We start from the raw sequence: 26333 nt of genomic DNA, 5'->3' as shown, positions 1-26333 counted from the left end.
TCTGTTCGTCCGTTCTCCGTAATCGTTTGGTATCTGATTAAACTGACATACTCGCCTATGGCTTTCGTAAACGAAAATTTCATTGTGACCCCGACGTGATTTGAACACGCAACCTTCTGATCTGGAGTCAGACGCGCTACCGTTGCGCCACGGAGTCGACGCTGCTTAGGTCTTGTCATGAATAGGTTCCTCGAACACTTACTGTACCGTTCAAACCTAAGAAATAATGACAGTAGGATCCACGAGACACTCGTCCCGGATGTACTTGCTCTCGCGGGGGTGTAACTCAGTGGTAGAGTGTCTGCTTCGCATGCAGAAAGTCCTGGGTTCAAATCCCAGCTCCTCCAATTTTTGTTTCTCCGTGCAGCAGTACATGAAAACTTTTGCCTATCACCATATTCTACAAAATTCAGTGTACAAGATTCTTCCCCCAAGCAAGTGGATTTCGTACAGTTCGACCTCATGGCGGGAGGACGATGACCTGCAAGACCCTGGGCTGCGATCCCCCCCCATTGAAATGTTGCTCCAAAGCCTTCGGTATGGCGTGCAGGGTGCATCTCAAACATGTATTTGCAACTCACCGCGACAATCGTCATTTGTTTTTTCGAGATACTGAAAAATGAAGGGGGCACCCGGGATTGAACCGGGGACCTCTCGATCTGCAGTCGAATGCTCTACGACTGAGCTATACCCCCATTCACGATCTTTGCGTTCCCATAACTTAAGGAAAAATATTATACTCTGCCTGGCTAAAGACGTCTAATCGAGCAAAATATTGCGTAATCATTATCTCTCAGTTATATATTAGCGTTAAACGATATAAATATCAAAAATACTAGACACTTCGCGCCTGGAGAAAGTGCGAGTCGGCGCCTTCACCTTAATGTCAGAACGCGAAAATTGCACTAGTAGCTTTTTTTCAAGCAAGTTCTGTTCGTCCGTTCTCCGTAATCGTTTGGTATCTGATTAAACTGACATACTCGCCTATGGCTTTCGTAAACGAAAATTTCATTGTGACCCCGACGTGATTTGAACACGCAACCTTCTGATCTGGAGTCAGACGCGCTACCGTTGCGCCACGGAGTCGACGCTGCTTAGGTCTTGTCATGAATAGGTTCCTCGAACACTTACTGTACCGTTCAAACCTAAGAAATAATGACAGTAGGATCCACGAGACACTCGTCCCGGATGTACTTGCTCTGGCGGGGGTGTAACTCAGTGGTAGAGTGTCTGCTTCGCATGCAGAAAGTCCTGGGTTCAAATCCCAGCTCCTCCAATTTTTGTTTCTCCGTGCAGCAGTACATGAAAACTTTTGCCTATCACCATATTCTACAAAATTCAGTGTACAAGATTCTTCCCCCAAGCAAGTGGATTTCGTACAGTTCGACCTCATGGCGGGAGGACGATGACCTGCAAGACCCTGGGCTGCGATCCCCCCCCATTGAAATGTTGCTCCAAAGCCTTCGGTATGGCGTGCAGGGTGCATCTCAAACATGTATTTGCAACTCACCGCGACAATCGTCATTTGTTTTTTCGAGATACTGAAAAATGAAGGGGGCACCCGGGATTGAACCGGGGACCTCTCGATCTGCAGTCGAATGCTCTACGACTGAGCTATACCCCCATTCACGATCTTTGCGTTCCCATAACTTAAGGAAAAATATTATACTCTGCCTGGCTAAAGACGTCTAATCGAGCAAAATATTGCGTAATCATTATCTCTCAGTTATATATTAGCGTTAAACGATATAAATATCAAAAATACTAGACACTTCGCGCCTGGAGAAAGTGCGAGTCGGCGCCTTCACCTTAATGTCAGAACGCGAAAATTGCACTAGTAGCTTTTTTTCAAGCAAGTTCTGTTCGTCCGTTCTCCGTAATCGTTTGGTATCTGATTAAACTGACATACTCGCCTATGGCTTTCGTAAACGAAAATTTCATTGTGACCCCGACGTGATTTGAACACGCAACCTTCTGATCTGGAGTCAGACGCGCTACCGTTGCGCCACGGAGTCGACGCTGCTTAGGTCTTGTCATGAATAGGTTCCTCGAACACTTACTGTACCGTTCAAACCTAAGAAATAATGACAGTAGGATCCACGAGACACTCGTCCCGGATGTACTTGCTCTGGCGGGGGTGTAACTCAGTGGTAGAGTGTCTGCTTCGCATGCAGAAAGTCCTGGGTTCAAATCCCAGCTCCTCCAATTTTTGTTTCTCCGTGCAGCAGTACATGAAAACTTTTGCCTATCACCATATTCTACAAAATTCAGTGTACAAGATTCTTCCCCCAAGCAAGTGGATTTCGTACAGTTCGACCTCATGGCGGGAGGACGATGACCTGCAAGACCCTGGGCTGCGATCCCCCCCCATTGAAATGTTGCTCCAAAGCCTTCGGTATGGCGTGCAGGGTGCATCTCAAACATGTATTTGCAACTCACCGCGACAATCGTCATTTGTTTTTTCGAGATACTGAAAAATGAAGGGGGCACCCGGGATTGAACCGGGGACCTCTCGATCTGCAGTCGAATGCTCTACGACTGAGCTATACCCCCATTCACGATCTTTGCGTTCCCATAACTTAAGGAAAAATATTATACTCTGCCTGGCTAAAGACGTCTAATCGAGCAAAATATTGCGTAATCATTATCTCTCAGTTATATATTAGCGTTAAACGATATAAATATCAAAAATACTAGACACTTCGCGCCTGGAGAAAGTGCGAGTCGGCGCCTTCACCTTAATGTCAGAACGCGAAAATTGCACTAGTAGCTTTTTTTCAAGCAAGTTCTGTTCGTCCGTTCTCCGTAATCGTTTGGTATCTGATTAAACTGACATACTCGCCTATGGCTTTCGTAAACGAAAATTTCATTGTGACCCCGACGTGATTTGAACACGCAACCTTCTGATCTGGAGTCAGACGCGCTACCGTTGCGCCACGGAGTCGACGCTGCTTAGGTCTTGTCATGAATAGGTTCCTCGAACACTTACTGTACCGTTCAAACCTAAGAAATAATGACAGTAGGATCCACGAGACACTCGTCCCGGATGTACTTGCTCTGGCGGGGGTGTAACTCAGTGGTAGAGTGTCTGCTTCGCATGCAGAAAGTCCTGGGTTCAAATCCCAGCTCCTCCAATTTTTGTTTCTCCGTGCAGCAGTACATGAAAACTTTTGCCTATCACCATATTCTACAAAATTCAGTGTACAAGATTCTTCCCCCAAGCAAGTGGATTTCGTACAATTCGACCTCATGGCGGGAGGACGATGACCTGCAAGACCCTGGGCTGCGATCCCCCCCCATTGAAATGTTGCTCCAAAGCCTTCGGTATGGCGTGCAGGGTGCATCTCAAACATGTATTTGCAACTCACCGCGACAATCGTCATTTGTTTTTTCGAGATACTGAAAAATGAAGGGGGCACCCGGGATTGAACCGGGGACCTCTCGATCTGCAGTCGAATGCTCTACGACTGAGCTATACCCCCATTCACGATCTTTGCGTTCCCATAACTTAAGGAAAAATATTATACTCTGCCTGGCTAAAGACGTCTAATCGAGCAAAATATTGCGTAATCATTATCTCTCAGTTATATATTAGCGTTAAACGATATAAATATCAAAAATACTAGACACTTCGCGCCTGGAGAAAGTGCGAGTCGGCGCCTTCACCTTAATGTCAGAACGCGAAAATTGCACTAGTAGCTTTTTTTCAAGCAAGTTCTGTTCGTCCGTTCTCCGTAATCGTTTGGTATCTGATTAAACTGACATACTCGCCTATGGCTTTCGTAAACGAAAATTTCATTGTGACCCCGACGTGATTTGAACACGCAACCTTCTGATCTGGAGTCAGACGCGCTACCGTTGCGCCACGGAGTCGACGCTGCTTAGGTCTTGTCATGAATAGGTTCCTCGAACACTTACTGTACCGTTCAAACCTAAGAAATAATGACAGTAGGATCCACGAGACACTCGTCCCGGATGTACTTGCTCTGGCGGGGGTGTAACTCAGTGGTAGAGTGTCTGCTTCGCATGCAGAAAGTCCTGGGTTCAAATCCCAGCTCCTCCAATTTTTGTTTCTCCGTGCAGCAGTACATGAAAACTTTTGCCTATCACCATATTCTACAAAATTCAGTGTACAAGATTCTTCCCCCAAGCAAGTGGATTTCGTACAGTTCGACCTCATGGCGGGAGGACGATGACCTGCAAGACCCTGGGCTGCGATCCCCCCCCATTGAAATGTTGCTCCAAAGCCTTCGGTATGGCGTGCAGGGTGCATCTCAAACATGTATTTGCAACTCACCGCGACAATCGTCATTTGTTTTTTCGAGATACTGAAAAATGAAGGGGGCACCCGGGATTGAACCGGGGACCTCTCGATCTGCAGTCGAATGCTCTACGACTGAGCTATACCCCCATTCACGATCTTTGCGTTCCCATAACTTAAGGAAAAATATTATACTCTGCCTGGCTAAAGACGTCTAATCGAGCAAAATATTGCGTAATCATTATCTCTCAGTTATATATTAGCGTTAAACGATATAAATATCAAAAATACTAGACACTTCGCGCCTGGAGAAAGTGCGAGTCGGCGCCTTCACCTTAATGTCAGAACGCGAAAATTGCACTAGTAGCTTTTTTTCAAGCAAGTTCTGTTCGTCCGTTCTCCGTAATCGTTTGGTATCTGATTAAACTGACATACTCGCCTATGGCTTTCGTAAACGAAAATTTCATTGTGACCCCGACGTGATTTGAACACGCAACCTTCTGATCTGGAGTCAGACGCGCTACCGTTGCGCCACGGAGTCGACGCTGCTTAGGTCTTGTCCTGAATAGGTTCCTCGAACACTTACTGTACCGTTCAAACCTAAGAAATAATGACGGTAGGATCCACGAGACACTCGTCCCGGATGTACTTGCTCTGGCGGGGGTGTAACTCAGTGGTAGAGTGTCTGCTTCGCATGCAGAAAGTCCTGGGTTCAAATCCCAGCTCCTCCAATTTTTGTTTCTCCGTGCAGCAGTACATGAAAACTTTTGCCTATCACCATATTCTACAAAATTCAGTGTACAAGATTCTTCCCCCAAGCAAGTGGATTTCGTACAGTTCGACCTCATGGCGGGAGGACGATGACCTGCAAGACCCTGGGCTGCGATCCCCCCCCATTGAAATGTTGCTCCAAAGCCTTCGGTATGGCGTGCAGGGTGCATCTCAAACATGTATTTGCAACTCACCGCGACAATCGTCATTTGTTTTTTCGAGATACTGAAAAATGAAGGGGGCACCCGGGATTGAACCGGGGACCTCTCGATCTGCAGTCGAATGCTCTACGACTGAGCTATACCCCCATTCACGATCTTTGCGTTCCCATAACTTAAGGAAAAATATTATACTCTGCCTGGCTAAAGACGTCTAATCGAGCAAAATATTGCGTAATCATTATCTCTCAGTTATATATTAGCGTTAAACGATATAAATATCAAAAATACTAGACACTTCGCGCCTGGAGAAAGTGCGAGTCGGCGCCTTCACCTTAATGTCAGAACGCGAAAATTGCACTAGTAGCTTTTTTTCAAGCAAGTTCTGTTCGTCCGTTCTCCGTAATCGTTTGGTATCTGATTAAACTGACATACTCGCCTATGGCTTTCGTAAACGAAAATTTCATTGTGACCCCGACGTGATTTGAACACGCAACCTTCTGATCTGGAGTCAGACGCGCTACCGTTGCGCCACGGAGTCGACGCTGCTTAGGTCTTGTCATGAATAGGTTCCTCGAACACTTACTGTACCGTTCAAACCTAAGAAATAATGACAGTAGGATCCACGAGACACTCGTCCCGGATGTACTTGCTCTGGCGGGGGTGTAACTCAGTGGTAGAGTGTCTGCTTCGCATGCAGAAAGTCCTGGGTTCAAATCCCAGCTCCTCCAATTTTTGTTTCTCCGTGCAGCAGTACATGAAAACTTTTGCCTATCACCATATTCTACAAAATTCAGTGTACAAGATTCTTCCCCCAAGCAAGTGGATTTCGTACAGTTCGACCTCATGGCGGGAGGACGATGACCTGCAAGACCCTGGGCTGCGATCCCCCCCCATTGAAATGTTGCTCCAAAGCCTTCGGTATGGCGTGCAGGGTGCATCTCAAACATGTATTTGCAACTCACCGCGACAATCGTCATTTGTTTTTTCGAGATACTGAAAAATGAAGGGGGCACCCGGGATTGAACCGGGGACCTCTCGATCTGCAGTCGAATGCTCTACGACTGAGCTATACCCCCATTCACGATCTTTGCGTTCCCATAACTTAAGGAAAAATATTATACTCTGCCTGGCTAAAGACGTCTAATCGAGCAAAATATTGCGTAATCATTATCTCTCAGTTATATATTAGCGTTAAACGATATAAATATCAAAAATACTAGACACTTCGCGCCTGGAGAAAGTGCGAGTCGGCGCCTTCACCTTAATGTCAGAACGCGAAAATTGCACTAGTAGCTTTTTTTCAAGCAAGTTCTGTTCGTCCGTTCTCCGTAATCGTTTGGTATCTGATTAAACTGACATACTCGCCTATGGCTTTCGTAAACGAAAATTTCATTGTGACCCCGACGTGATTTGAACACGCAACCTTCTGATCTGGAGTCAGACGCGCTACCGTTGCGCCACGGAGTCGACGCTGCTTAGGTCTTGTCATGAATAGGTTCCTCGAACACTTACTGTACCGTTCAAACCTAAGAAATAATGACAGTAGGATCCACGAGACACTCGTCCCGGATGTACTTGCTCTGGCGGGGGTGTAACTCAGTGGTAGAGTGTCTGCTTCGCATGCAGAAAGTCCTGGGTTCAAATCCCAGCTCCTCCAATTTTTGTTTCTCCGTGCAGCAGTACATGAAAACTTTTGCCTATCACCATATTCTACAAAATTCAGTGTACAAGATTCTTCCCCCAAGCAAGTGGATTTCGTACAGTTCGACCTCATGGCGGGAGGACGATGACCTGCAAGACCCTGGGCTGCGATCCCCCCCCATTGAAATGTTGCTCCAAAGCCTTCGGTATGGCGTGCAGGGTGCATCTCAAACATGTATTTGCAACTCACCGCGACAATCGTCATTTGTTTTTTCGAGATACTGAAAAATGAAGGGGGCACCCGGGATTGAACCGGGGACCTCTCGATCTGCAGTCGAATGCTCTACGACTGAGCTATACCCCCATTCACGATCTTTGCGTTCCCATAACTTAAGGAAAAATATTATACTCTGCCTGGCTAAAGACGTCTAATCGAGCAAAATATTGCGTAATCATTATCTCTCAGTTATATATTAGCGTTAAACGATATAAATATCAAAAATACTAGACACTTCGCGCCTGGAGAAAGTGCGAGTCGGCGCCTTCACCTTAATGTCAGAACGCGAAAATTGCACTAGTAGCTTTTTTTCAAGCAAGTTCTGTTCGTCCGTTCTCCGTAATCGTTTGGTATCTGATTAAACTGACATACTCGCCTATGGCTTTCGTAAACGAAAATTTCATTGTGACCCCGACGTGATTTGAACACGCAACCTTCTGATCTGGAGTCAGACGCGCTACCGTTGCGCCACGGAGTCGACGCTGCTTAGGTCTTGTCATGAATAGGTTCCTCGAACACTTACTGTACCGTTCAAACCTAAGAAATAATGACAGTAGGATCCACGAGACACTCGTCCCGGATGTACTAGCTCTGGCGGGGGTGTAACTCAGTGGTAGAGTGTCTGCTTCGCATGCAGAAAGTCCTGGGTTCAAATCCCAGCTCCTCCAATTTTTGTTTCTCCGTGCAGCAGTACATGAAAACTTTTGCCTATCACCATATTCTACAAAATTCAGTGTACAAGATTCTTCCCCCAAGCAAGTGGATTTCGTACAGTTCGACCTCATGGCGGGAGGACGATGACCTGCAAGACCCTGGGCTGCGATCCCCCCCCCATTGAAATGTTGCTCCAAAGCCTTCGGTATGGCGTGCAGGGTGCATCTCAAACATGTATTTGCAACTCACCGCGACAATCGTCATTTGTTTTTTCGAGATACTGAAAAATGAAGGGGGCACCCGGGATTGAACCGGGGACCTCTCGATCTGCAGTCGAATGCTCTACGACTGAGCTATACCCCCATTCACGATCTTTGCGTTCCCATAACTTAAGGAAAAATATTATACTCTGCCTGGCTAAAGACGTCTAATCGAGCAAAATATTGCGTAATCATTATCTCTCAGTTATATATTAGCGTTAAACGATATAAATATCAAAAATACTAGACACTTCGCGCCTGGAGAAAGTGCGAGTCGGCGCCTTCACCTTAATGTCAGAACGCGAAAATTGCACTAGTAGCTTTTTTTCAAGCAAGTTCTGTTCGTCCGTTCTCCGTAATCGTTTGGTATCTGATTAAACTGACATACTCGCCTATGGCTTTCGTAAACGAAAATTTCATTGTGACCCCGACGTGATTTGAACACGCAACCTTCTGATCTGGAGTCAGACGCGCTACCGTTGCGCCACGGAGTCGACGCTGCTTAGGTCTTGTCATGAATAGGTTCCTCGAACACTTACTGTACCGTTCAAACCTAAGAAATAATGACAGTAGGATCCACGAGACACTCGTCCCGGATGTACTTGCTCTGGCGGGGGTGTAACTCAGTGGTAGAGTGTCTGCTTCGCATGCAGAAAGTCCTGGGTTCAAATCCCAGCTCCTCCAATTTTTGTTTCTCCGTGCAGCAGTACATGAAAACTTTTGCCTATCACCATATTCTACAAAATTCAGTGTACAAGATTCTTCCCCCAAGCAAGTGGATTTCGTACAGTTCGACCTCATGGCGGGAGGACGATGACCTGCAAGACCCTGGGCTGCGATCCCCCCCCATTGAAATGTTGCTCCAAAGCCTTCGGTATGGCGTGCAGGGTGCATCTCAAACATGTATTTGCAACTCACCGCGACAATCGTCATTTGTTTTTTCGAGATACTGAAAAATGAAGGGGGCACCCGGGATTGAACCGGGGACCTCTCGATCTGCAGTCGAATGCTCTACGACTGAGCTATACCCCCATTCACGATCTTTGCGTTCCCATAACTTAAGGAAAAATATTATACTCTGCCTGGCTAAAGACGTCTAATCGAGCAAAATATTGCGTAATCATTATCTCTCAGTTATATATTAGCGTTAAACGATATAAATATCAAAAATACTAGACACTTCGCGCCTGGAGAAAGTGCGAGTCGGCGCCTTCACCTTAATGTCAGAACGCGAAAATTGCACTAGTAGCTTTTTTTCAAGCAAGTTCTGTTCGTCCGTTCTCCGTAATCGTTTGGTATCTGATTAAACTGACATACTCGCCTATGGCTTTCGTAAACGAAAATTTCATTGTGACCCCGACGTGATTTGAACACGCAACCTTCTGATCTGGAGTCAGACGCGCTACCGTTGCGCCACGGAGTCGACGCTGCTTAGGTCTTGTCATGAATAGGTTCCTCGAACACTTACTGTACCGTTCAAACCTAAGAAATAATGACAGTAGGATCCACGAGACACTCGTCCCGGATGTACTTGCTCTGGCGGGGGTGTAACTCAGTGGTAGAGTGTCTGCTTCGCATGCAGAAAGTCCTGGGTTCAAATCCCAGCTCCTCCAATTTTTGTTTCTCCGTGCAGCAGTACATGAAAACTTTTGCCTATCACCATATTCTACAAAATTCAGTGTACAAGATTCTTCCCCCAAGCAAGTGGATTTCGTACAGTTCGACCTCATGGCGGGAGGACGATGACCTGCAAGACCCTGGGCTGCGATCCCCCCCCATTGAAATGTTGCTCCAAAGCCTTCGGTATGGCGTGCAGGGTGCATCTCAAACATGTATTTGCAACTCACCGCGACAATCGTCATTTGTTTTTTCGAGATACTGAAAAATGAAGGGGGCACCCGGGATTGAACCGGGGACCTCTCGATCTGCAGTCGAATGCTCTACGACTGAGCTATACCCCCATTCACGATCTTTGCGTTCCCATAACTTAAGGAAAAATATTATACTCTGCCTGGCTAAAGACGTCTAATCGAGCAAAATATTGCGTAATCATTATCTCTCAGTTATATATTAGCGTTAAACGATATAAATATCAAAAATACTAGACACTTCGCGCCTGGAGAAAGTGCGAGTCGGCGCCTTCACCTTAATGTCAGAACGCGAAAATTGCACTAGTAGCTTTTTTTCAAGCAAGTTCTGTTCGTCCGTTCTCCGTAATCGTTTGGTATCTGATTAAACTGACATACTCGCCTATGGCTTTCGTAAACGAAAATTTCATTGTGACCCCGACGTGATTTGAACACGCAACCTTCTGATTTGGAGTCAGACGCGCTACCGTTGCGCCACGGAGTCGACGCTGCTTAGGTCTTGTCATGAATAGGTTCCTCGAACACTTACTGTACCGTTCAAACCTAAGAAATAATGACAGTAGGATCCACGAGACACTCGTCCCGGATGTACTTGCTCTGGCGGGGGTGTAACTCAGTGGTAGAGTGTCTGCTTCGCATGCAGAAAGTCCTGGGTTCAAATCCCAGCTCCTCCAATTTTTGTTTCTCCGTGCAGCAGTACATGAAAACTTTTGCCTATCACCATATTCTACAAAATTCAGTGTACAAGATTCTTCCCCCAAGCAAGTGGATTTCGTACAGTTCGACCTCATGGCGGGAGGACGATGACCTGCAAGACCCTGGGCTGCGATCCCCCCCCATTGAAATGTTGCTCCAAAGCCTTCGGTATGGCGTGCAGGGTGCATCTCAAACATGTATTTGCAACTCACCGCGACAATCGTCATTTGTTTTTTCGAGATACTGAAAAATGAAGGGGGCACCCGGGATTGAACCGGGGACCTCTCGATCTGCAGTCGAATGCTCTACGACTGAGCTATACCCCCATTCACGATCTTTGCGTTCCCATAACTTAAGGAAAAATATTATACTCTGCCTGGCTAAAGACGTCTAATCGAGCAAAATATTGCGTAATCATTATCTCTCAGTTATATATTAGCGTTAAACGATATAAATATCAAAAATACTAGACACTTCGCGCCTGGAGAAAGTGCGAGTCGGCGCCTTCACCTTAATGTCAGAACGCGAAAATTGCACTAGTAGCTTTTTTTCAAGCAAGTTCTGTTCGTCCGTTCTCCGTAATCGTTTGGTATCTGATTAAACTGACATACTCGCCTATGGCTTTCGTAAACGAAAATTTCATTGTGACCCCGACGTGATTTGAACACGCAACCTTCTGATCTGGAGTCAGACGCGCTACCGTTGCGCCACGGAGTCGACGCTGCTTAGGTCTTGTCATGAATAGGTTCCTCGAACACTTACTGTACCGTTCAAACCTAAGAAATAATGACAGTAGGATCCACGAGACACTCGTCCCGGATGTACTTGCTCTGGCGGGGGTGTAACTCAGTGGTAGAGTGTCTGCTTCGCATGCAGAAAGTCCTGGGTTCAAATCCCAGCTCCTCCAATTTTTGTTTCTCCGTGCAGCAGTACATGAAAACTTTTGCCTATCACCATATTCTACAAAATTCAGTGTACAAGATTCTTCCCCCAAGCAAGTGGATTTCGTACAGTTCGACCTCATGGCGGGAGGACGATGACCTGCAAGACCCTGGGCTGCGATCCCCCCCCATTGAAATGTTGCTCCAAAGCCTTCGGTATGGCGTGCAGGGTGCATCTCAAACATGTATTTGCAACTCACCGCGACAATCGTCATTTGTTTTTTCGAGATACTGAAAAATGAAGGGGGCACCCGGGATTGAACCGGGGACCTCTCGATCTGCAGTCGAATGCTCTACGACTGAGCTATACCCCCATTCACGATCTTTGCGTTCCCATAACTTAAGGAAAAATATTATACTCTGCCTGGCTAAAGACGTCTAATCGAGCAAAATATTGCGTAATCATTATCTCTCAGTTATATATTAGCGTTAAACGATATAAATATCAAAAATACTAGACACTTCGCGCCTGGAGAAAGTGCGAGTCGGCGCCTTCACCTTAATGTCAGAACGCGAAAATTGCACTAGTAGCTTTTTTTCAAGCAAGTTCTGTTCGTCCGTTCTCCGTAATCGTTTGGTATCTGATTAAACTGACATACTCGCCTATGGCTTTCGTAAACGAAAATTTCATTGTGACCCCGACGTGATTTGAACACGCAACCTTCTGATCTGGAGTCAGACGCGCTACCGTTGCGCCACGGAGTCGACGCTGCTTAGGTCTTGTCATAATAGGTTCCTCGAACACTTACTGTACCGTTCAAACCTAAGAAATAATGACAGTAGGATCCACGAGACACTCGTCCCGGATGTACTTGCTCTGGCGGGGGTGTAACTCTCGCAGTTCCGCTTGCGACGCCGTGCAGGTCGCACGTGTTGTGCCTTCGCTCCGCAATAGCGTGTGCAAGCCGTGACTACTTTCTTTGTTTACGTTGTTTGCTAGATTTGCTGTATTGTGCTTCCGTCAGTTCACTTTTAGTGTTTTGTGACGTTTTGTGTTAGCGGTCTCGACCGTTTAATAAGTGGATATGTCGTCCAGGTTGTTCCCAAGGAAATGTACTCTGTGTTTCGAATTCGACAAGTCTACACGTCATGTTCAACCGAGTTCCCTGGAAGTTCACGATTTCATAGTGGATGTCATTGGTATTACGTCTGACCAGGTTCATACTGCCTATTACGACACAGATCTCTACTGTTTCTTCGTCAAGTTGTTAAACCCTGTGTTACTGGAGAGGATTCTGTTAAAACATGGTAGCAGAGCTGAGTTCCGTCATCGTGACGCCTCGGTGAGTACTGTTCTCATATCCAATGCTGATGTAGAATACAAAAATGTCCGTGTGTACAACCTGCCGCCGGAAGTTGAAAACTGTTATTTACGTGAGATTTTGACGAAATATGGGGAGGTCAAGCAAATCCGTAACGAACGTTGGTCTAGTCAACATCGGTTACAGTGTTTTAGTGGCGTCCGGTCAGTCGAAATGCACGTCAAGCAAGATATCCCCTCCCATCTTCTTGTTTGTGGGTATAAAGTTCATGTCACGTACAGTGGGCAACCAGGCACATGCTTTATTTGTAATGAAACTGGTCACTTGCGTACGAACTGCCCTAAACGTGTATTTGTTCTCAAAAGTACTTTGGAACAGCGTAAAAAGTTGACATTGGCTGATCTTGTTAGGGAGGCACCAATCACGGACATCGACCGCCCTCGTGATAGTGAAATATTGCCCCCGGAGCCTGGTTTGCCTGTTGCCGACTTTCCACCCTTTCCTTCAAAACCGGTTACAGATACGCCTGCCTCCAAATCTGACGTGCAGCTGCTGAGCCACAAACGGCGAAGAACGTGTGATGATGATAGTCCGGACGAGGCTCTCCAGGAATTAGAACTCGACGTCCCAAAAGAGATGCCGGTTACGGTTACTGACTCAAGTTTTTCTGAACCGTCGCACGCAGCTGTCGACGCTGCGGCTATTGACGTCATTCCGAGTGACGTACAGGCAGCTTTGGCACCACAACAGCCGAGCCCGCCGCCTGAAGTCGCGACGTCACCACAGGCCGAATCACAACAAGCGCGTGCTTCCGATAAGCATAACGAGGCAGGCAGTACTTGTGTACAAACTGAAGGAAGTCAAAGTCCGTCTACAAACAAACACGAAGTTCGTGCTAGTGACAACAAACAAACTTGTCCACCTTCTGAGTCAGTTCTTTCCGCAGATCAGATGGTTGAGGCGTCACAGCACGTTATGGATTGCGAAGTCACTCAGGACCCTCCCACACCTCCGTCTGCCGATGTGTTCCCTAGCAGAGCACGTAGTAGGACCAAAGTTCAACCGAACGTCAACGCAGTACGGAAGAAAAACAAACCCAACGACACACAAGTGACTGTTCGTGATCCTCCCGACAATGCAGACCATTCCGAAGTCTCTATGCCCTTTTAATGCGACCAGTGTTGTTTAGTGGCCCTTTACGTACCTCACTGTACTAATGGCACAAGCGTACAAATTCGTCTCCCTGAACATAAATAAGATTCGATCTGATCTCAAAATTGCGGCCCTACAGCAGTTTCTATACGAATCTGACGCTGATATTGTGTTGTTGCAGGAAGTTACTGTTTTAAATCTCTTCATCTCTGGTTTTAAAACCATATCAAACGTTGCTCCTGAGGAAAGTACAGGTACCGCACTTTTATTACGGGAAGGCATTCCAGTTGGGGAGATCGAGTTTCTAGATTCCGGTCGAGGAGTGAGCTGTAAAATTTTTGATGTAACCCTTGTTAATTTATATGCCCCATCAGGCAACAGCAACAAATTCGAACGGTCACGTTTTTATAAGGAGGAAGTTACGTATCTGTTGAGGAGCAGTCCTCAAAACCTGATAATAGGAGGTGACTTCAACTGTGTTCTACGTAAAAACGATCAGTCCCCTAATTTTAACTACTGTAAAGAACTGCACGAGCTCGTTAAGAATATTAAGCTGAAAGATGCTTGGGAACTGAAGTATCCTACTTTAGTTAAATTCACTTTTTTCACCGTTACTTCATGCAGCCGTCTGGATAGAATTTATCTATCGGACTGTATCAGTGACAGACTCCTAGCGGTTGACGTAATCCCGGCTAGTTTTACCGACCATTGCGCTTTTACGGCAACGGTTCACTTAAATCGACAGCCTACCAAATTATTTCGTTCCCCGTGGATGTTAAACATATCGCATCTGGCGGACGCTGAGTTATTTGACGTTATCAGGCATGTGTGGGAAACTTGTTTGCGTTCCATCACTTTTTATCCGACTAAAGCGATGTGGTGGACCGCTGTTGCGAAACCAAAGCTTCGAAAAAGTCTCATTTATTATAGTGCTCAGAAAGCACGCGCCTTCAAGAGGACCTTTGAGTTTTACTACACTGTGCTGCGACAACTGTATGATTCATCCACTGCGACCAACACTAACTTTCCATCAATTCAACGTGTCAAGGCTAAACTTGTCAGCTTGAAGCGTCAACAATTGGAAGGTCTGAAAGTTAAATCCAAACCTAAATCTGTTTTAGCCGACGAAATGACATCTATGTACCATTTATTTAAGCATTTCTCGCGCCGCCGCAGGGCTTTCATTGATGTTTTGGAAAGGGATAATGGGGAATTACTCTCTACTCAAGCGGCCATTATTAGTGAAATTCACCAACATTTCCAACGACTGTATTCCAGTGAAATTGTCAATGAACCTGCTGTCAGTGCAGTGGTCAATGTTTTTGATAGGGCGATTACTCCTGCTGACAATGTCGACTTTTTATCGGACTTCACTCCCGAGGAAGTTTTAGCCTTGATCTCCAAGTCGCCTTCCTTTAAATCGCCTGGTCCTGATGGTTTGCCCAAGGAATTTTATATCAAATTCTGGAATGTCCTTGGTGGTACTTTTACTGAAATTGTTAATGAAGTCATGAGTGGTGGTCCTCTTCCTGCCGAGTTCAAGGTGGGTAGAATTGTTTTAGTCCCGAAGAGAACTGGTCACAAGCGAGTTGATAATCTCCGTCCAATCACATTATTGAACTTTGATTATAAAACGATTGCCCGAGCGATTAATAGCAGAATGACCCCCATCCTTGGGAAAGTTATTCATTCACATCAGTCTTGCCTTCCAGGGAGATCCATTATGACTCCGGTTGCGGAGTACAGAGACGTTATTTCAGTAGCGGCCGTAACCAACATCAAATGTGCTTTCCTTTTTCTTGACTTTTGCAAAGCTTTTGACCGCGTTAGTCATCACTATTTAGAACGCATCCTGCAACGAATTGGACTCGAAGAACGAGCTGTGGCAGTCATTCGGCATATGATTACAGGCATTACTGCTAGGATCACCGTTAACGGTCAGCTGACACAAGCTGTTGGTATACGACGAGGTGTACCGCAAGGCAGTCCTTTGTCGATGTCGCTCTTTGTTTTGTCGCTCGAGCCATTTCTGGAGAGATTGTGTATCACATTAACTGGCCTTTCTGTCTTAGGGAGCAATCTTACTGTGAGGGCTTACGCCGATGATGTTGCTGTTATCCTACGTCATGAGTCTGAAGTGGCCCAATTGCGGGCTGAGATTGATAATTACAGCACTGCGTCTGGAGCGAAACTCAGTGAGGGTAAATGTAAGGTTCTAAGCTTACGGGGCTTCGAATCTCTTGCTATACCGTGGGCACAGATCGTCGAACAACATGTTGCTCTGGGAATCATCATCGATAGGTGTCCTTTACGTATGGCAGCTAAAAACTGGAAACTTACTGCAAATCGAATACAGGGAGCTATAGTGGAAAACACCTGGCGATCGACAAATATCCTCCAGAAGATCAGGATTTTGAATACATACATACTCTGTAAAGCTTATTATGTCGCTCAGGTGTTCCCTCTTCCCAAAATGCAAGCCCATAAGATCATGCGTTTGTCCAGCAGGTTTGTGTGGCTCGGTCATATTTTTAAGTTAACCTATACCACACTGTCTAAGTCAGTGCAAGCTGGGGGCCTGCAACTCAATGATATCCGTCGAAAGGCGACGGCACTCTATATAAAACGAACAACTGAGATAATTACCACGATGCCCCATACTATCACATCGAAGCTGTTTCGCATTGTTCGCCCAAAATGTATGAAACCGCCAATTGACATCGGGAAACTAAACTTTCAATTGCAACATGTCGGTGTTTATTACCTCGAAATGAGTTACTTAGGTGACAGTGTTTCCACAAGTCCTTGTCTCACGACAGTGTTCTTAATTGCTCAGTGGCAGAAGTACGAAGCTCCAAATACAATTGAAATGCACTACCCAAGAATCGTCTGGACGGCAGTGTGGACCAATATTACTCTCAAAATTCATTCTTCCGATGTGCTTTCCGCCTGGTATAAAGTTGTCCACAATCTTATTCCAACCAATGAAAAACTCAACCGCATTGGCTTAAGTGCTACTGACAACTGCCTCAAATGTGGATTAGTAGACACTCTGAGGCACAGGTTTACTTGCTGCGGGCATCAGTTCAACTGGCATTGGGTGCGGAAACGATTGGCGCTGCTCACACGTAGCACTGAAAGTCTTTATACGACTGATATCCTCCTGTGGCCTGATACACGGTTTTACCCCAAAACGAAAAACAATACTGTTATGTGGATGCTGGGACATTTTGTCAATTACGTCATGACCCAACACGGAGAAGACAATATTACTGCCTTTACTGCTTATATGGCAACGGCATATTGGCGAAGAAACCAGTTCCCACACATTAAGAGGGATTTTGGCAATATGTTAACAATCCTGTTTGAGAAACAGGGAATTGGGTGATTCTAAAGTATATCCGCGATTCCTGTCACCATTTCCATGGTGAAGTTCCCAGGTACAAGTCAACAGTGACTACTATTTTCGTTATCATTTCGCCTATGGCGCTTGAAGAACCTGAAGTTTTCTTTTCTTTCTTATTCCTCATTATTTGTTTTTTGAGGGAAGAGACATCCCTTTATTTTATTTATTTATTTAGTTATTTATTTTTTTTTTTCTCTCTTCTTGGTTTTGAGAAAGATTTCTAATTTTCGTTGGCACTTATATTCCAAAGAAGACGAAGCAATGAGCTCCTTGTAATCCCGAAGAAATTGAATTCCTTTTGTGTACTGTTGTACGATGCCAGTGAATCTGGAGACTTTGATTTCATTTGAATATAGCTGAAGAAGCTCGCCAAGGAAGGCATTCATGGTGAGCGCAAGGAGGGCTGTAAGGGGAGAAGGGAGGCCCTAAAAAAAAAAAAGAAAAAAAAAAAAAAAAAAAAAAAAAAGTGGTAGAGTGTCTGCTTCGCATGCAGAAAGTCCTGGGTTCAAATCCCAGCTCCTCCAATTTTTGTTTCTCCGTGCAGCAGTACATGAAAACTTTTGCCTATCACCATATTCTACAAAATTCAGTGTACAAGATTCTTCCCCCAAGCAAGTGGATTTCGTACAGTTCGACCTCATGGCGGGAGGACGATGACCTGCAAGACCCTGGGCTGCGATCCCCCCCCATTGAAATGTTGCTCCAAAGCCTTCGGTATGGCGTGCAGGGTGCATCTCAAACATGTATTTGCAACTCACCGCGACAATCGTCATTTGTTTTTTCGAGATACTGAAAAATGAAGGGGGCACCCGGGATTGAACCGGGGACCTCTCGATCTGCAGTCGAATGCTCTACGACTGAGCTATACCCCCATTCACGATCTTTGCGTTCCCATAACTTAAGGAAAAATATTATACTCTGCCTGGCTAAAGACGTCTAATCGAGCAAAATATTGCGTAATCATTATCTCTCAGTTATATATTAGCGTTAAACGATATAAATATCAAAAATACTAGACACTTCGCGCCTGGAGAAAGTGCGAGTCGGCGCCTTCACCTTAATGTCAGAACGCGAAAATTGCACTAGTAGCTTTTTTTCAAGCAAGTTCTGTTCGTCCGTTCTCCGTAATCGTTTGGTATCTGATTAAACTGACATACTCGCCTATGGCTTTCGTAAACGAAAATTTCATTGTGACCCCGACGTGATTTGAACACGCAACCTTCTGATCTGGAGTCAGACGCGCTACCGTTGCGCCACGGAGTCGACGCTGCTTAGGTCTTGTCATGAATAGGTTCCTCGAACACTTACTGTACCGTTCAAACCTAAGAAATAATGACAGTAGGATCCACGAGACACTCGTCCCGGATGTACTTGCTCTGGCGGGGGTGTAACTCAGTGGTAGAGTGTCTGCTTCGCATGCAGAAAGTCCTGGGTTCAAATCCCAGCTCCTCCAATTTTTGTTTCTCCGTGCAGCAGTACATGAAAACTTTTGCCTATCACCATATTCTACAAAATTCAGTGTACAAGATTCTTCCCCCAAGCAAGTGGATTTCGTACAGTTCGACCTCATGGCGGGAGGACGATGACCTGCAAGACCCTGGGCTGCGATCCCCCCCCATTGAAATGTTGCTCCAAAGCCTTCGGTATGGCGTGCAGGGTGCATCTCAAACATGTATTTGCAACTCACCGCGACAATCGTCATTTGTTTTTTCGAGATACTGAAAAATGAAGGGGGCACCCGGGATTGAACCGGGGACCTCTCGATCTGCAGTCGAATGCTCTACGACTGAGCTATACCCCCATTCACGATCTTTGCGTTCCCATAACTTAAGGAAAAATATTATACTCTGCCTGGCTAAAGACGTCTAATCGAGCAAAATATTGCGTAATCATTATCTCTCAGTTATATATTAGCGTTAAACGATATAAATATCAAAAATACTAGACACTTCGCGCCTGGAGAAAGTGCGAGTCGGCGCCTTCACCTTAATGTCAGAACGCGAAAATTGCACTAGTAGCTTTTTTTCAAGCAAGTTCTGTTCGTCCGTTCTCCGTAATCGTTTGGTATCTGATTAAACTGACATACTCGCCTATGGCTTTCGTAAACGAAAATTTCATTGTGACCCCGACGTGATTTGAACACGCAACCTTCTGATCTGGAGTCAGACGCGCTACCGTTGCGCCACGGAGTCAACGCTGCTTAGGTCTTGTCATGAATAGGTTCCTCGAACACTTACTGTACCGTTCAAACCTAAGAAATAATGACAGTAGGATCCACGAGACACTCGTCCCGGATGTACTTGCTCTGGCGGGGGTGTAACTCAGTGGTAGAGTGTCTGCTTCGCATGCAGAAAGTCCTGGGTTCAAATCCCAGCTCCTCCAATTTTTGTTTCTCCGTGCAGCAGTACATGAAAACTTTTGCCTATCACCATATTCTACAAAATTCAGTGTACAAGATTCTTCCCCCAAGCAAGTGGATTTCGTACAGTTCGACCTCATGGCGGGAGGACGATGACCTGCAAGACCCTGGGCTGCGATCCCCCCCCATTGAAATGTTGCTCCAAAGCCTTCGGTATGGCGTGCAGGGTGCATCTCAAACATGTATTTGCAACTCACCGCGACAATCGTCATTTGTTTTTTCGAGATACTGAAAAATGAAGGGGGCACCCGGGATTGAACCGGGGACCTCTCGATCTGCAGTCGAATGCTCTACGACTGAGCTATACCCCCATTCACGATCTTTGCTTTCCCATAACTTAAGGAAAAATATTATACTCTGCCTGGCTAAAGACGTCTAATCGAGCAAAATATTGCGTAATCATTATCTCTCAGTTATATATTAGCGTTAAACGATATAAATATCAAAAATACTAGACACTTCGCGCCTGGAGAAAGTGCGAGTCGGCGCCTTCACCTTAATGTCAGAACGCGAAAATTGCACTAGTAGCTTTTTTTCAAGCAAGTTCTGTTCGTCCGTTCTCCGTAATCGTTTGGTATCTGATTAAACTGACATACTCGCCTATGGCTTTCGTAAACGAAAATTTCATTGTGACCCCGACGTGATTTGAACACGCAACCTTCTGATCTGGAGTCAGACGCGCTACCGTTGCGCCACGGAGTCGACGCTGCTTAGGTCTTGTCATGAATAGGTTCCTCGAACACTTACTGTACCGTTCAAACCTAAGAAATAATGACAGTAGGATCCACGAGACACTCGTCCCGGATGTACTTGCTCTGGCGGGGGTGTAACTCAGTGGTAGAGTGTCTGCTTCGCATGCAGAAAGTCCTGGGTTCAAATCCCAGCTCCTCCAATTTTTGTTTCTCCGTGCAGCAGTACATGAAAACTTTTGCCTATCACCATATTCTACAAAATTCAGTGTACAAGATTCTTCCCCCAAGCAAGTGGATTTCGTACAGTTCGACCTCATGGCGGGAGGACGATGACCTGCAAGACCCTGGGCTGCGATCCCCCCCCATTGAAATGTTGCTCCAAAGCCTTCGGTATGGCGTGCAGGGTGCATCTCAAACATGTATTTGCAACTCACCGCGACAATCGTCATTTGTTTTTTCGAGATACTGAAAAATGAAGGGGGCACCCAGGATTGAACCGGGGACCTCTCGATCTGCAGTCGAATGCTCTACGACTGAGCTATACCCCCATTCACGATCTTTGCGTTCCCATAACTTAAGGAAAAATATTATACTCTGCCTGGCTAAAGACGTCTAATCGAGCAAAATATTGCGTAATCATTATCTCTCAGTTATATATTAGCGTTAAACGATATAAATATCAAAAATACTAGACACTTCGCGCCTGGAGAAAGTGCGAGTCGGCGCCTTCACCTTAATGTCAGAACGCGAAAATTGCACTAGTAGCTTTTTTTCAAGCAAGTTCTGTTCGTCCGTTCTCCGTAATCGTTTGGTATCTGATTAAACTGACATACTCGCCTATGGCTTTCGTAAACGAAAATTTCATTGTGACCCCGACGTGATTTGAACACGCAACCTTCTGATCTGGAGTCAGACGCGCTACCGTTGCGCCACGGAGTCGACGCTGCTTAGGTCTTGTCATGAATAGGTTCCTCGAACACTTACTGTACCGTTCAAACCTAAGAAATAATGACAGTAGGATCCACGAGACACTCGTCCCGGATGTACTTGCTCTGGCGGGGGTGTAACTCAGTGGTAGAGTGTCTGCTTCGCATGCAGAAAGTCCTGGGTTCAAATCCCAGCTCCTCCAATTTTTGTTTCTCCGTGCAGCAGTACATGAAAACTTTTGCCTATCACCATATTCTACAAAATTCAGTGTACAAGATTCTTCCCCCAAGCAAGTGGATTTCGTACAGTTCGACCTCATGGCGGGAGGACGATGACCTGCAAGACCCTGGGCTGCGATCCCCCCCCATTGAAATGTTGCTCCAAAGCCTTCGGTATGGCGTGCAGGGTGCATCTCAAACATGTATTTGCAACTCACCGCGACAATCGTCATTTGTTTTTTCGAGATACTGAAAAATGAAGGGGGCACCCGGGATTGAACCGGGGACCTCTCGATCTGCAGTCGAATGCTCTACGACTGAGCTATACCCCCATTCACGATCTTTGCGTTCCCATAACTTAAGGAAAAATATTATACTCTGCCTGGCTAAAGACGTCTAATCGAGCAAAATATTGCGTAATCATTATCTCTCAGTTATATATTAGCGTTAAACGATATAAATATCAAAAATACTAGACACTTCGCGCCTGGAGAAAGTGCGAGTCGGCGCCTTCACCTTAATGTCAGAACGCGAAAATTGCACTAGTAGCTTTTTTTCAAGCAAGTTCTGTTCGTCCGTTCTCCGTAATCGTTTGGTATCTGATTAAACTGACATACTCGCCTATGGCTTTCGTAAACGAAAATTTCATTGTGACCCCGACGTGATTTGAACACGCAACCTTCTGATCTGGAGTCAGACGCGCTACCGTTGCGCCACGGAGTCGACGCTGCTTAGGTCTTGTCATGAATAGGTTCCTCGAACACTTACTGTACCGTTCAAACCTAAGAAATAATGACAGTAGGATCCACGAGACACTCGTCCCGGATGTACTTGCTCTGGCGGGGGTGTAACTCAGTGGTAGAGTGTCTGCTTCGCATGCAGAAAGTCCTGGGTTCAAATCCCAGCTCCTCCAATTTTTGTTTCTCCGTGCAGCAGTACATGAAAACTTTCGCCTATCACCATATTCTACAAAATTCAGTGTACAAGATTCTTCCCCCAAGCAAGTGGATTTCGTACAGTTCGACCTCATGGCGGGAGGACGATGACCTGCAAGACCCTGGGCTGCGATCCCCCCCCATTGAAATGTTGCTCCAAAGCCTTCGGTATGGCGTGCAGGGTGCATCTCAAACATGTATTTGCAACTCACCGCGACAATCGTCATTTGTTTTTTCGAGATACTGAAAAATGAAGGGGGCACCCGGGATTGAACCGGGGACCTCTCGATCTGCAGTCGAATGCTCTACGACTGAGCTATACCCCCATTCACGATCTTTGCGTTCCCATAACTTAAGGAAAAATATTATACTCTGCCTGGCTAAAGACGTCTAATCGAGCAAAATATTGCGTAATCATTATCTCTCAGTTATATATTAGCGTTAAACGATATAAATATCAAAAATACTAGACACTTCGCGCCTGGAGAAAGTGCGAGTCGGCGCCTTCACCTTAATGTCAGAACGCGAAAATTGCACTAGTAGCTTTTTTTCAAGCAAGTTCTGTTCGTCCGTTCTCCGTAATCGTTTGGTATCTGATTAAACTGACATACTCGCCTATGGCTTTCGTAAACGAAAATTTCATTGTGACCCCGACGTGATTTGAACACGCAACCTTCTGATCTGGAGTCAGACGCGCTACCGTTGCGCCACGGAGTCGACGCTGCTTAGGTCTTGTCATGAATAGGTTCCTCGAACACTTACTGTACCGTTCAAACCTAAGAAATAATGACAGTAGGATCCACGAGACACTCGTCCCGGATGTACTTGCTCTGGCGGGGGTGTAACTCAGTGGTAGAGTGTCTGCTTCGCATGCAGAAAGTCCTGGGTTCAAATCCCAGCTCCTCCAATTTTTGTTTCTCCGTGCAGCAGTACATGAAAACTTTTGCCTATCACCATATTCTACAAAATTCAGTGTACAAGATTCTTCCCCCAAGCAAGTGGATTTCGTACAGTTCGACCTCATGGCGGGAGGACGATGACCTGCAAGACCCTGGGCTGCGATCCCCCCCCATTGAAATGTTGCTCCAAAGCCTTCGGTATGGCGTGCAGGGTGCATCTCAAACATGTATTTGCAACTCACCGCGACAATCGTCATTTGTTTTTTCGAGATACTGAAAAATGAAGGGGGCACCCGGGATTGAACCGGGGACCTCTCGATCTGCAGTCGAATGCTCTACGACTGAGCTATACCCCCATTCACGATCTTTGCGTTCCCATAACTTAAGGAAAAATATTATACTCTGCCTGGCTAAAGACGTCTAATCGAGCAAAATATTGCGTAATCATTATCTCTCAGTTATATATTAGCGTTAAACGATATAAATATCAAAAATACTAGACACTTCGCGCCTGGAGAAAGTGCGAGTCGGCGCCTTCACCTTAATGTCAGAACGCGAAAATTGCACTAGTAGCTTTTTTTCAAGCAAGTTCTGTTCGTCCGTTCTCCGTAATCGTTTGGTATCTGATTAAACTGACATACTCGCCTATGGCTTTCGTAAACGAAAATTTCATTGTGACCCCGACGTGATTTGAACACGCAACCTTCTGATCTGGAGTCAGACGCGCTACCGTTGCGCCACGGAGTCGACGCTGCTTAGGTCTTGTCATGAATAGGTTCCTCGAACACTTACTGTACCGTTCAAACCTAAGAAATAATGACAGTAGGATCCACGAGACACTCGTCCCGGATGTACTTGCTCTGGCGGGGGTGTAACTCAGTGGTAGAGTGTCTGCTTCGCATGCAGAAAGTCCTGGGTTCAAATCCCAGCTCCTCCAATTTTTGTTTCTCCGTGCAGCAGTACATGAAAACTTTTGCCTATCACCATATTCTACAAAATTCAGTGTACAAGATTCTTCCCCCAAGCAAGTGGATTTCGTACAGTTCGACCTCATGGCGGGAGGACGATGACCTGCAAGACCCTGGGCTGCGATCCCCCCCCATTGAAATGTTGCTCCAAAGCCTTCGGTATGGCGTGCAGGGTGCATCTCAAACATGTATTTGCAACTCACCGCGACAATCGTCATTTGTTTTTTCGAGATACTGAAAAATGAAGGGGGCACCCGGGATTGAACCGGGGACCTCTCGATCTGCAGTCGAATGCTCTACGACTGAGCTATACCCCCATTCACGATCTTTGCGTTCCCATAACTTAAGGAAAAATATTATACTCTGCCTGGCTAAAGACGTCTAATCGAGCAAAATATTGCGTAATCATTATCTCTCAGTTATATATTAGCGTTAAACGATATAAATATCAAAAATACTAGACACTTCGCGCCTGGAGAAAGTGCGAGTCGGCGCCTTCACCTTAATGTCAGAACGCGAAAATTGCACTAGTAGCTTTTTTTCAAGCAAGTTCTGTTCGTCCGTTCTCCGTAATCGTTTGGTATCTGATTAAACTGACATACTCGCCTATGGCTTTCGTAAACGAAAATTTCATTGTGACCCCGACGTGATTTGAACACGCAACCTTCTGATCTGGAGTCAGACGCGCTACCGTTGCGCCACGGAGTCGACGCTGCTTAGGTCTTGTCATGAATAGGTTCCTCGAACACTTACTGTACCGTTCAAACCTAAGAAATAATGACAGTAGGATCCACGAGACACTCGTCCCGGATGTACTTGCTCTGGCGGGGGTGTAACTCAGTGGTAGAGTGTCTGCTTCGCATGCAGAAAGTCCTGGGTTCAAATCCCAGCTCCTCCAATTTTTGTTTCTCCGTGCAGCAGTACATGAAAACTTTTGCCTATCACCATATTCTACAAAATTCAGTGTACAAGATTCTTCCCCCAAGCAAGTGGATTTCGTACAGTTCGACCTCATGGCGGGAGGACGATGACCTGCGAGACCCTGGGCTGCGATCCCCCCCCATTGAAATGTTGCTCCAAAGCCTTCGGTATGGCGTGCAGGGTGCATCTCAAACATGTATTTGCAACTCACCGCGACAATCGTCATTTGTTTTTTCGAGATACTGAAAAATGAAGGGGGCACCCGGGATTGAACCGGGGACCTCTCGATCTGCAGTCGAATGCTCTACGACTGAGCTATACCCCCATTCACGATCTTTGCGTTCCCATAACTTAAGGAAAAATATTATACTCTGCCTGGCTAAAGACGTCTAATCGAGCAAAATATTGCGTAATCATTATCTCTCAGTTATATATTAGCGTTAAACGATATAAATATCAAAAATACTAGACACTTCGCGCCTGGAGAAAGTGCGAGTCGGCGCCTTCACCTTAATGTCAGAACGCGAAAATTGCACTAGTAGCTTTTTTTCAAGCAAGTTCTGTTCGTCCGTTCTCCGTAATCGTTTGGTATCTGATTAAACTGACATACTCGCCTATGGCTTTCGTAAACGAAAATTTCATTGTGACCCCGACGTGATTTGAACACGCAACCTTCTGATCTGGAGTCAGACGCGCTACCGTTGCGCCACGGAGTCGACGCTGCTTAGGTCTTGTCATGAATAGGTTCCTCGAACACTTACTGTACCGTTCAAACCTAAGAAATAATGACAGTAGGATCCACGAGACACTCGTCCCGGATGTACTTGCTCTGGCGGGGGTGTAACTCAGTGGTAGAGTGTCTGCTTCGCATGCAGAAAGTCCTGGGTTCAAATCCCAGCTCCTCCAATTTTTGTTTCTCCGTGCAGCAGTACATGAAAACTTTTGCCTATCACCATATTCTACAAAATTCAGTGTACAAGATTCTTCCCCCAAGCAAGTGGATT

The 26333-nt window shown here is 45.9% G+C and overlaps 67 non-coding genes across 67 annotated transcripts; 22 read left to right on the top strand and 45 right to left on the bottom strand.

Moving 5' to 3' along the window:
- Positions 1 to 85: 85 nt before the first annotated feature.
- Trnaw-cca lies at positions 86 to 157 on the bottom strand. Its single transcript has one exon. It is a non-coding gene; the product is annotated as a tRNA-Trp (tRNA).
- A 118-nt stretch (positions 158 to 275) lies between these two features.
- On the top strand, positions 276 to 347 carry Trnaa-cgc. Its single transcript has one exon. It is a non-coding gene; the product is annotated as a tRNA-Ala (tRNA).
- A 276-nt stretch (positions 348 to 623) lies between these two features.
- On the bottom strand, positions 624 to 695 carry Trnac-gca. The gene has a single exon. It is a non-coding gene; the product is annotated as a tRNA-Cys (tRNA).
- A 319-nt stretch (positions 696 to 1014) lies between these two features.
- On the bottom strand, positions 1015 to 1086 carry Trnaw-cca. The gene has a single exon. It is a non-coding gene; the product is annotated as a tRNA-Trp (tRNA).
- Positions 1087 to 1204: 118 nt separating this feature from the next.
- Positions 1205 to 1276, top strand: Trnaa-cgc. Its single transcript has one exon. It is a non-coding gene; the product is annotated as a tRNA-Ala (tRNA).
- Positions 1277 to 1552: 276 nt separating this feature from the next.
- Trnac-gca lies at positions 1553 to 1624 on the bottom strand. Its single transcript has one exon. It is a non-coding gene; the product is annotated as a tRNA-Cys (tRNA).
- Positions 1625 to 1943: 319 nt separating this feature from the next.
- Trnaw-cca lies at positions 1944 to 2015 on the bottom strand. The gene has a single exon. It is a non-coding gene; the product is annotated as a tRNA-Trp (tRNA).
- A 118-nt stretch (positions 2016 to 2133) lies between these two features.
- Trnaa-cgc lies at positions 2134 to 2205 on the top strand. Its single transcript has one exon. It is a non-coding gene; the product is annotated as a tRNA-Ala (tRNA).
- A 276-nt stretch (positions 2206 to 2481) lies between these two features.
- On the bottom strand, positions 2482 to 2553 carry Trnac-gca. The gene has a single exon. It is a non-coding gene; the product is annotated as a tRNA-Cys (tRNA).
- A 319-nt stretch (positions 2554 to 2872) lies between these two features.
- On the bottom strand, positions 2873 to 2944 carry Trnaw-cca. Its single transcript has one exon. It is a non-coding gene; the product is annotated as a tRNA-Trp (tRNA).
- Positions 2945 to 3062: 118 nt separating this feature from the next.
- Trnaa-cgc lies at positions 3063 to 3134 on the top strand. The gene has a single exon. It is a non-coding gene; the product is annotated as a tRNA-Ala (tRNA).
- Positions 3135 to 3410: 276 nt separating this feature from the next.
- Trnac-gca lies at positions 3411 to 3482 on the bottom strand. Its single transcript has one exon. It is a non-coding gene; the product is annotated as a tRNA-Cys (tRNA).
- Positions 3483 to 3801: 319 nt separating this feature from the next.
- Trnaw-cca lies at positions 3802 to 3873 on the bottom strand. Its single transcript has one exon. It is a non-coding gene; the product is annotated as a tRNA-Trp (tRNA).
- A 118-nt stretch (positions 3874 to 3991) lies between these two features.
- Trnaa-cgc lies at positions 3992 to 4063 on the top strand. The gene has a single exon. It is a non-coding gene; the product is annotated as a tRNA-Ala (tRNA).
- A 276-nt stretch (positions 4064 to 4339) lies between these two features.
- On the bottom strand, positions 4340 to 4411 carry Trnac-gca. Its single transcript has one exon. It is a non-coding gene; the product is annotated as a tRNA-Cys (tRNA).
- Positions 4412 to 4730: 319 nt separating this feature from the next.
- Positions 4731 to 4802, bottom strand: Trnaw-cca. Its single transcript has one exon. It is a non-coding gene; the product is annotated as a tRNA-Trp (tRNA).
- Positions 4803 to 4920: 118 nt separating this feature from the next.
- Positions 4921 to 4992, top strand: Trnaa-cgc. Its single transcript has one exon. It is a non-coding gene; the product is annotated as a tRNA-Ala (tRNA).
- A 276-nt stretch (positions 4993 to 5268) lies between these two features.
- Trnac-gca lies at positions 5269 to 5340 on the bottom strand. Its single transcript has one exon. It is a non-coding gene; the product is annotated as a tRNA-Cys (tRNA).
- A 319-nt stretch (positions 5341 to 5659) lies between these two features.
- Positions 5660 to 5731, bottom strand: Trnaw-cca. The gene has a single exon. It is a non-coding gene; the product is annotated as a tRNA-Trp (tRNA).
- Positions 5732 to 5849: 118 nt separating this feature from the next.
- On the top strand, positions 5850 to 5921 carry Trnaa-cgc. The gene has a single exon. It is a non-coding gene; the product is annotated as a tRNA-Ala (tRNA).
- A 276-nt stretch (positions 5922 to 6197) lies between these two features.
- On the bottom strand, positions 6198 to 6269 carry Trnac-gca. Its single transcript has one exon. It is a non-coding gene; the product is annotated as a tRNA-Cys (tRNA).
- Positions 6270 to 6588: 319 nt separating this feature from the next.
- Trnaw-cca lies at positions 6589 to 6660 on the bottom strand. The gene has a single exon. It is a non-coding gene; the product is annotated as a tRNA-Trp (tRNA).
- A 118-nt stretch (positions 6661 to 6778) lies between these two features.
- On the top strand, positions 6779 to 6850 carry Trnaa-cgc. The gene has a single exon. It is a non-coding gene; the product is annotated as a tRNA-Ala (tRNA).
- Positions 6851 to 7126: 276 nt separating this feature from the next.
- Trnac-gca lies at positions 7127 to 7198 on the bottom strand. The gene has a single exon. It is a non-coding gene; the product is annotated as a tRNA-Cys (tRNA).
- Positions 7199 to 7517: 319 nt separating this feature from the next.
- Trnaw-cca lies at positions 7518 to 7589 on the bottom strand. Its single transcript has one exon. It is a non-coding gene; the product is annotated as a tRNA-Trp (tRNA).
- A 118-nt stretch (positions 7590 to 7707) lies between these two features.
- Positions 7708 to 7779, top strand: Trnaa-cgc. The gene has a single exon. It is a non-coding gene; the product is annotated as a tRNA-Ala (tRNA).
- A 277-nt stretch (positions 7780 to 8056) lies between these two features.
- On the bottom strand, positions 8057 to 8128 carry Trnac-gca. Its single transcript has one exon. It is a non-coding gene; the product is annotated as a tRNA-Cys (tRNA).
- Positions 8129 to 8447: 319 nt separating this feature from the next.
- Trnaw-cca lies at positions 8448 to 8519 on the bottom strand. The gene has a single exon. It is a non-coding gene; the product is annotated as a tRNA-Trp (tRNA).
- A 118-nt stretch (positions 8520 to 8637) lies between these two features.
- Trnaa-cgc lies at positions 8638 to 8709 on the top strand. The gene has a single exon. It is a non-coding gene; the product is annotated as a tRNA-Ala (tRNA).
- A 276-nt stretch (positions 8710 to 8985) lies between these two features.
- On the bottom strand, positions 8986 to 9057 carry Trnac-gca. The gene has a single exon. It is a non-coding gene; the product is annotated as a tRNA-Cys (tRNA).
- Positions 9058 to 9376: 319 nt separating this feature from the next.
- Positions 9377 to 9448, bottom strand: Trnaw-cca. The gene has a single exon. It is a non-coding gene; the product is annotated as a tRNA-Trp (tRNA).
- Positions 9449 to 9566: 118 nt separating this feature from the next.
- Trnaa-cgc lies at positions 9567 to 9638 on the top strand. Its single transcript has one exon. It is a non-coding gene; the product is annotated as a tRNA-Ala (tRNA).
- Positions 9639 to 9914: 276 nt separating this feature from the next.
- Trnac-gca lies at positions 9915 to 9986 on the bottom strand. The gene has a single exon. It is a non-coding gene; the product is annotated as a tRNA-Cys (tRNA).
- Positions 9987 to 10305: 319 nt separating this feature from the next.
- Positions 10306 to 10377, bottom strand: Trnaw-cca. The gene has a single exon. It is a non-coding gene; the product is annotated as a tRNA-Trp (tRNA).
- A 118-nt stretch (positions 10378 to 10495) lies between these two features.
- On the top strand, positions 10496 to 10567 carry Trnaa-cgc. The gene has a single exon. It is a non-coding gene; the product is annotated as a tRNA-Ala (tRNA).
- Positions 10568 to 10843: 276 nt separating this feature from the next.
- Trnac-gca lies at positions 10844 to 10915 on the bottom strand. Its single transcript has one exon. It is a non-coding gene; the product is annotated as a tRNA-Cys (tRNA).
- Positions 10916 to 11234: 319 nt separating this feature from the next.
- Positions 11235 to 11306, bottom strand: Trnaw-cca. Its single transcript has one exon. It is a non-coding gene; the product is annotated as a tRNA-Trp (tRNA).
- A 118-nt stretch (positions 11307 to 11424) lies between these two features.
- Trnaa-cgc lies at positions 11425 to 11496 on the top strand. Its single transcript has one exon. It is a non-coding gene; the product is annotated as a tRNA-Ala (tRNA).
- Positions 11497 to 11772: 276 nt separating this feature from the next.
- Trnac-gca lies at positions 11773 to 11844 on the bottom strand. Its single transcript has one exon. It is a non-coding gene; the product is annotated as a tRNA-Cys (tRNA).
- Positions 11845 to 12163: 319 nt separating this feature from the next.
- Positions 12164 to 12235, bottom strand: Trnaw-cca. Its single transcript has one exon. It is a non-coding gene; the product is annotated as a tRNA-Trp (tRNA).
- Positions 12236 to 18150: 5915 nt separating this feature from the next.
- Trnac-gca lies at positions 18151 to 18222 on the bottom strand. The gene has a single exon. It is a non-coding gene; the product is annotated as a tRNA-Cys (tRNA).
- A 319-nt stretch (positions 18223 to 18541) lies between these two features.
- Trnaw-cca lies at positions 18542 to 18613 on the bottom strand. Its single transcript has one exon. It is a non-coding gene; the product is annotated as a tRNA-Trp (tRNA).
- A 118-nt stretch (positions 18614 to 18731) lies between these two features.
- Trnaa-cgc lies at positions 18732 to 18803 on the top strand. Its single transcript has one exon. It is a non-coding gene; the product is annotated as a tRNA-Ala (tRNA).
- Positions 18804 to 19079: 276 nt separating this feature from the next.
- Positions 19080 to 19151, bottom strand: Trnac-gca. Its single transcript has one exon. It is a non-coding gene; the product is annotated as a tRNA-Cys (tRNA).
- Positions 19152 to 19470: 319 nt separating this feature from the next.
- Positions 19471 to 19542, bottom strand: Trnaw-cca. The gene has a single exon. It is a non-coding gene; the product is annotated as a tRNA-Trp (tRNA).
- Positions 19543 to 19660: 118 nt separating this feature from the next.
- Positions 19661 to 19732, top strand: Trnaa-cgc. Its single transcript has one exon. It is a non-coding gene; the product is annotated as a tRNA-Ala (tRNA).
- A 276-nt stretch (positions 19733 to 20008) lies between these two features.
- Positions 20009 to 20080, bottom strand: Trnac-gca. The gene has a single exon. It is a non-coding gene; the product is annotated as a tRNA-Cys (tRNA).
- Positions 20081 to 20399: 319 nt separating this feature from the next.
- Positions 20400 to 20471, bottom strand: Trnaw-cca. Its single transcript has one exon. It is a non-coding gene; the product is annotated as a tRNA-Trp (tRNA).
- Positions 20472 to 20589: 118 nt separating this feature from the next.
- On the top strand, positions 20590 to 20661 carry Trnaa-cgc. Its single transcript has one exon. It is a non-coding gene; the product is annotated as a tRNA-Ala (tRNA).
- A 276-nt stretch (positions 20662 to 20937) lies between these two features.
- Positions 20938 to 21009, bottom strand: Trnac-gca. Its single transcript has one exon. It is a non-coding gene; the product is annotated as a tRNA-Cys (tRNA).
- A 319-nt stretch (positions 21010 to 21328) lies between these two features.
- On the bottom strand, positions 21329 to 21400 carry Trnaw-cca. The gene has a single exon. It is a non-coding gene; the product is annotated as a tRNA-Trp (tRNA).
- Positions 21401 to 21518: 118 nt separating this feature from the next.
- On the top strand, positions 21519 to 21590 carry Trnaa-cgc. The gene has a single exon. It is a non-coding gene; the product is annotated as a tRNA-Ala (tRNA).
- A 276-nt stretch (positions 21591 to 21866) lies between these two features.
- On the bottom strand, positions 21867 to 21938 carry Trnac-gca. Its single transcript has one exon. It is a non-coding gene; the product is annotated as a tRNA-Cys (tRNA).
- Positions 21939 to 22257: 319 nt separating this feature from the next.
- Trnaw-cca lies at positions 22258 to 22329 on the bottom strand. The gene has a single exon. It is a non-coding gene; the product is annotated as a tRNA-Trp (tRNA).
- A 118-nt stretch (positions 22330 to 22447) lies between these two features.
- On the top strand, positions 22448 to 22519 carry Trnaa-cgc. Its single transcript has one exon. It is a non-coding gene; the product is annotated as a tRNA-Ala (tRNA).
- A 276-nt stretch (positions 22520 to 22795) lies between these two features.
- Trnac-gca lies at positions 22796 to 22867 on the bottom strand. Its single transcript has one exon. It is a non-coding gene; the product is annotated as a tRNA-Cys (tRNA).
- Positions 22868 to 23186: 319 nt separating this feature from the next.
- On the bottom strand, positions 23187 to 23258 carry Trnaw-cca. Its single transcript has one exon. It is a non-coding gene; the product is annotated as a tRNA-Trp (tRNA).
- A 118-nt stretch (positions 23259 to 23376) lies between these two features.
- Positions 23377 to 23448, top strand: Trnaa-cgc. The gene has a single exon. It is a non-coding gene; the product is annotated as a tRNA-Ala (tRNA).
- Positions 23449 to 23724: 276 nt separating this feature from the next.
- Positions 23725 to 23796, bottom strand: Trnac-gca. The gene has a single exon. It is a non-coding gene; the product is annotated as a tRNA-Cys (tRNA).
- A 319-nt stretch (positions 23797 to 24115) lies between these two features.
- Positions 24116 to 24187, bottom strand: Trnaw-cca. The gene has a single exon. It is a non-coding gene; the product is annotated as a tRNA-Trp (tRNA).
- A 118-nt stretch (positions 24188 to 24305) lies between these two features.
- On the top strand, positions 24306 to 24377 carry Trnaa-cgc. Its single transcript has one exon. It is a non-coding gene; the product is annotated as a tRNA-Ala (tRNA).
- A 276-nt stretch (positions 24378 to 24653) lies between these two features.
- On the bottom strand, positions 24654 to 24725 carry Trnac-gca. The gene has a single exon. It is a non-coding gene; the product is annotated as a tRNA-Cys (tRNA).
- Positions 24726 to 25044: 319 nt separating this feature from the next.
- On the bottom strand, positions 25045 to 25116 carry Trnaw-cca. The gene has a single exon. It is a non-coding gene; the product is annotated as a tRNA-Trp (tRNA).
- Positions 25117 to 25234: 118 nt separating this feature from the next.
- Trnaa-cgc lies at positions 25235 to 25306 on the top strand. Its single transcript has one exon. It is a non-coding gene; the product is annotated as a tRNA-Ala (tRNA).
- A 276-nt stretch (positions 25307 to 25582) lies between these two features.
- Positions 25583 to 25654, bottom strand: Trnac-gca. Its single transcript has one exon. It is a non-coding gene; the product is annotated as a tRNA-Cys (tRNA).
- Positions 25655 to 25973: 319 nt separating this feature from the next.
- Positions 25974 to 26045, bottom strand: Trnaw-cca. The gene has a single exon. It is a non-coding gene; the product is annotated as a tRNA-Trp (tRNA).
- Positions 26046 to 26163: 118 nt separating this feature from the next.
- On the top strand, positions 26164 to 26235 carry Trnaa-cgc. The gene has a single exon. It is a non-coding gene; the product is annotated as a tRNA-Ala (tRNA).
- The last annotated feature ends 98 nt before the right edge of the window (positions 26236 to 26333 follow it).

Source organism: Schistocerca piceifrons, chromosome 3 (assembly GCF_021461385.2).
Source record: "Schistocerca piceifrons isolate TAMUIC-IGC-003096 chromosome 3, iqSchPice1.1, whole genome shotgun sequence".
In the NCBI taxonomy this organism is placed as follows: Eukaryota; Metazoa; Arthropoda; class Insecta; order Orthoptera; family Acrididae; genus Schistocerca; species Schistocerca piceifrons.
Note: the sequence above shows the minus strand (reverse complement) of the source record. Positions and strands in the feature narration are given on the sequence as shown.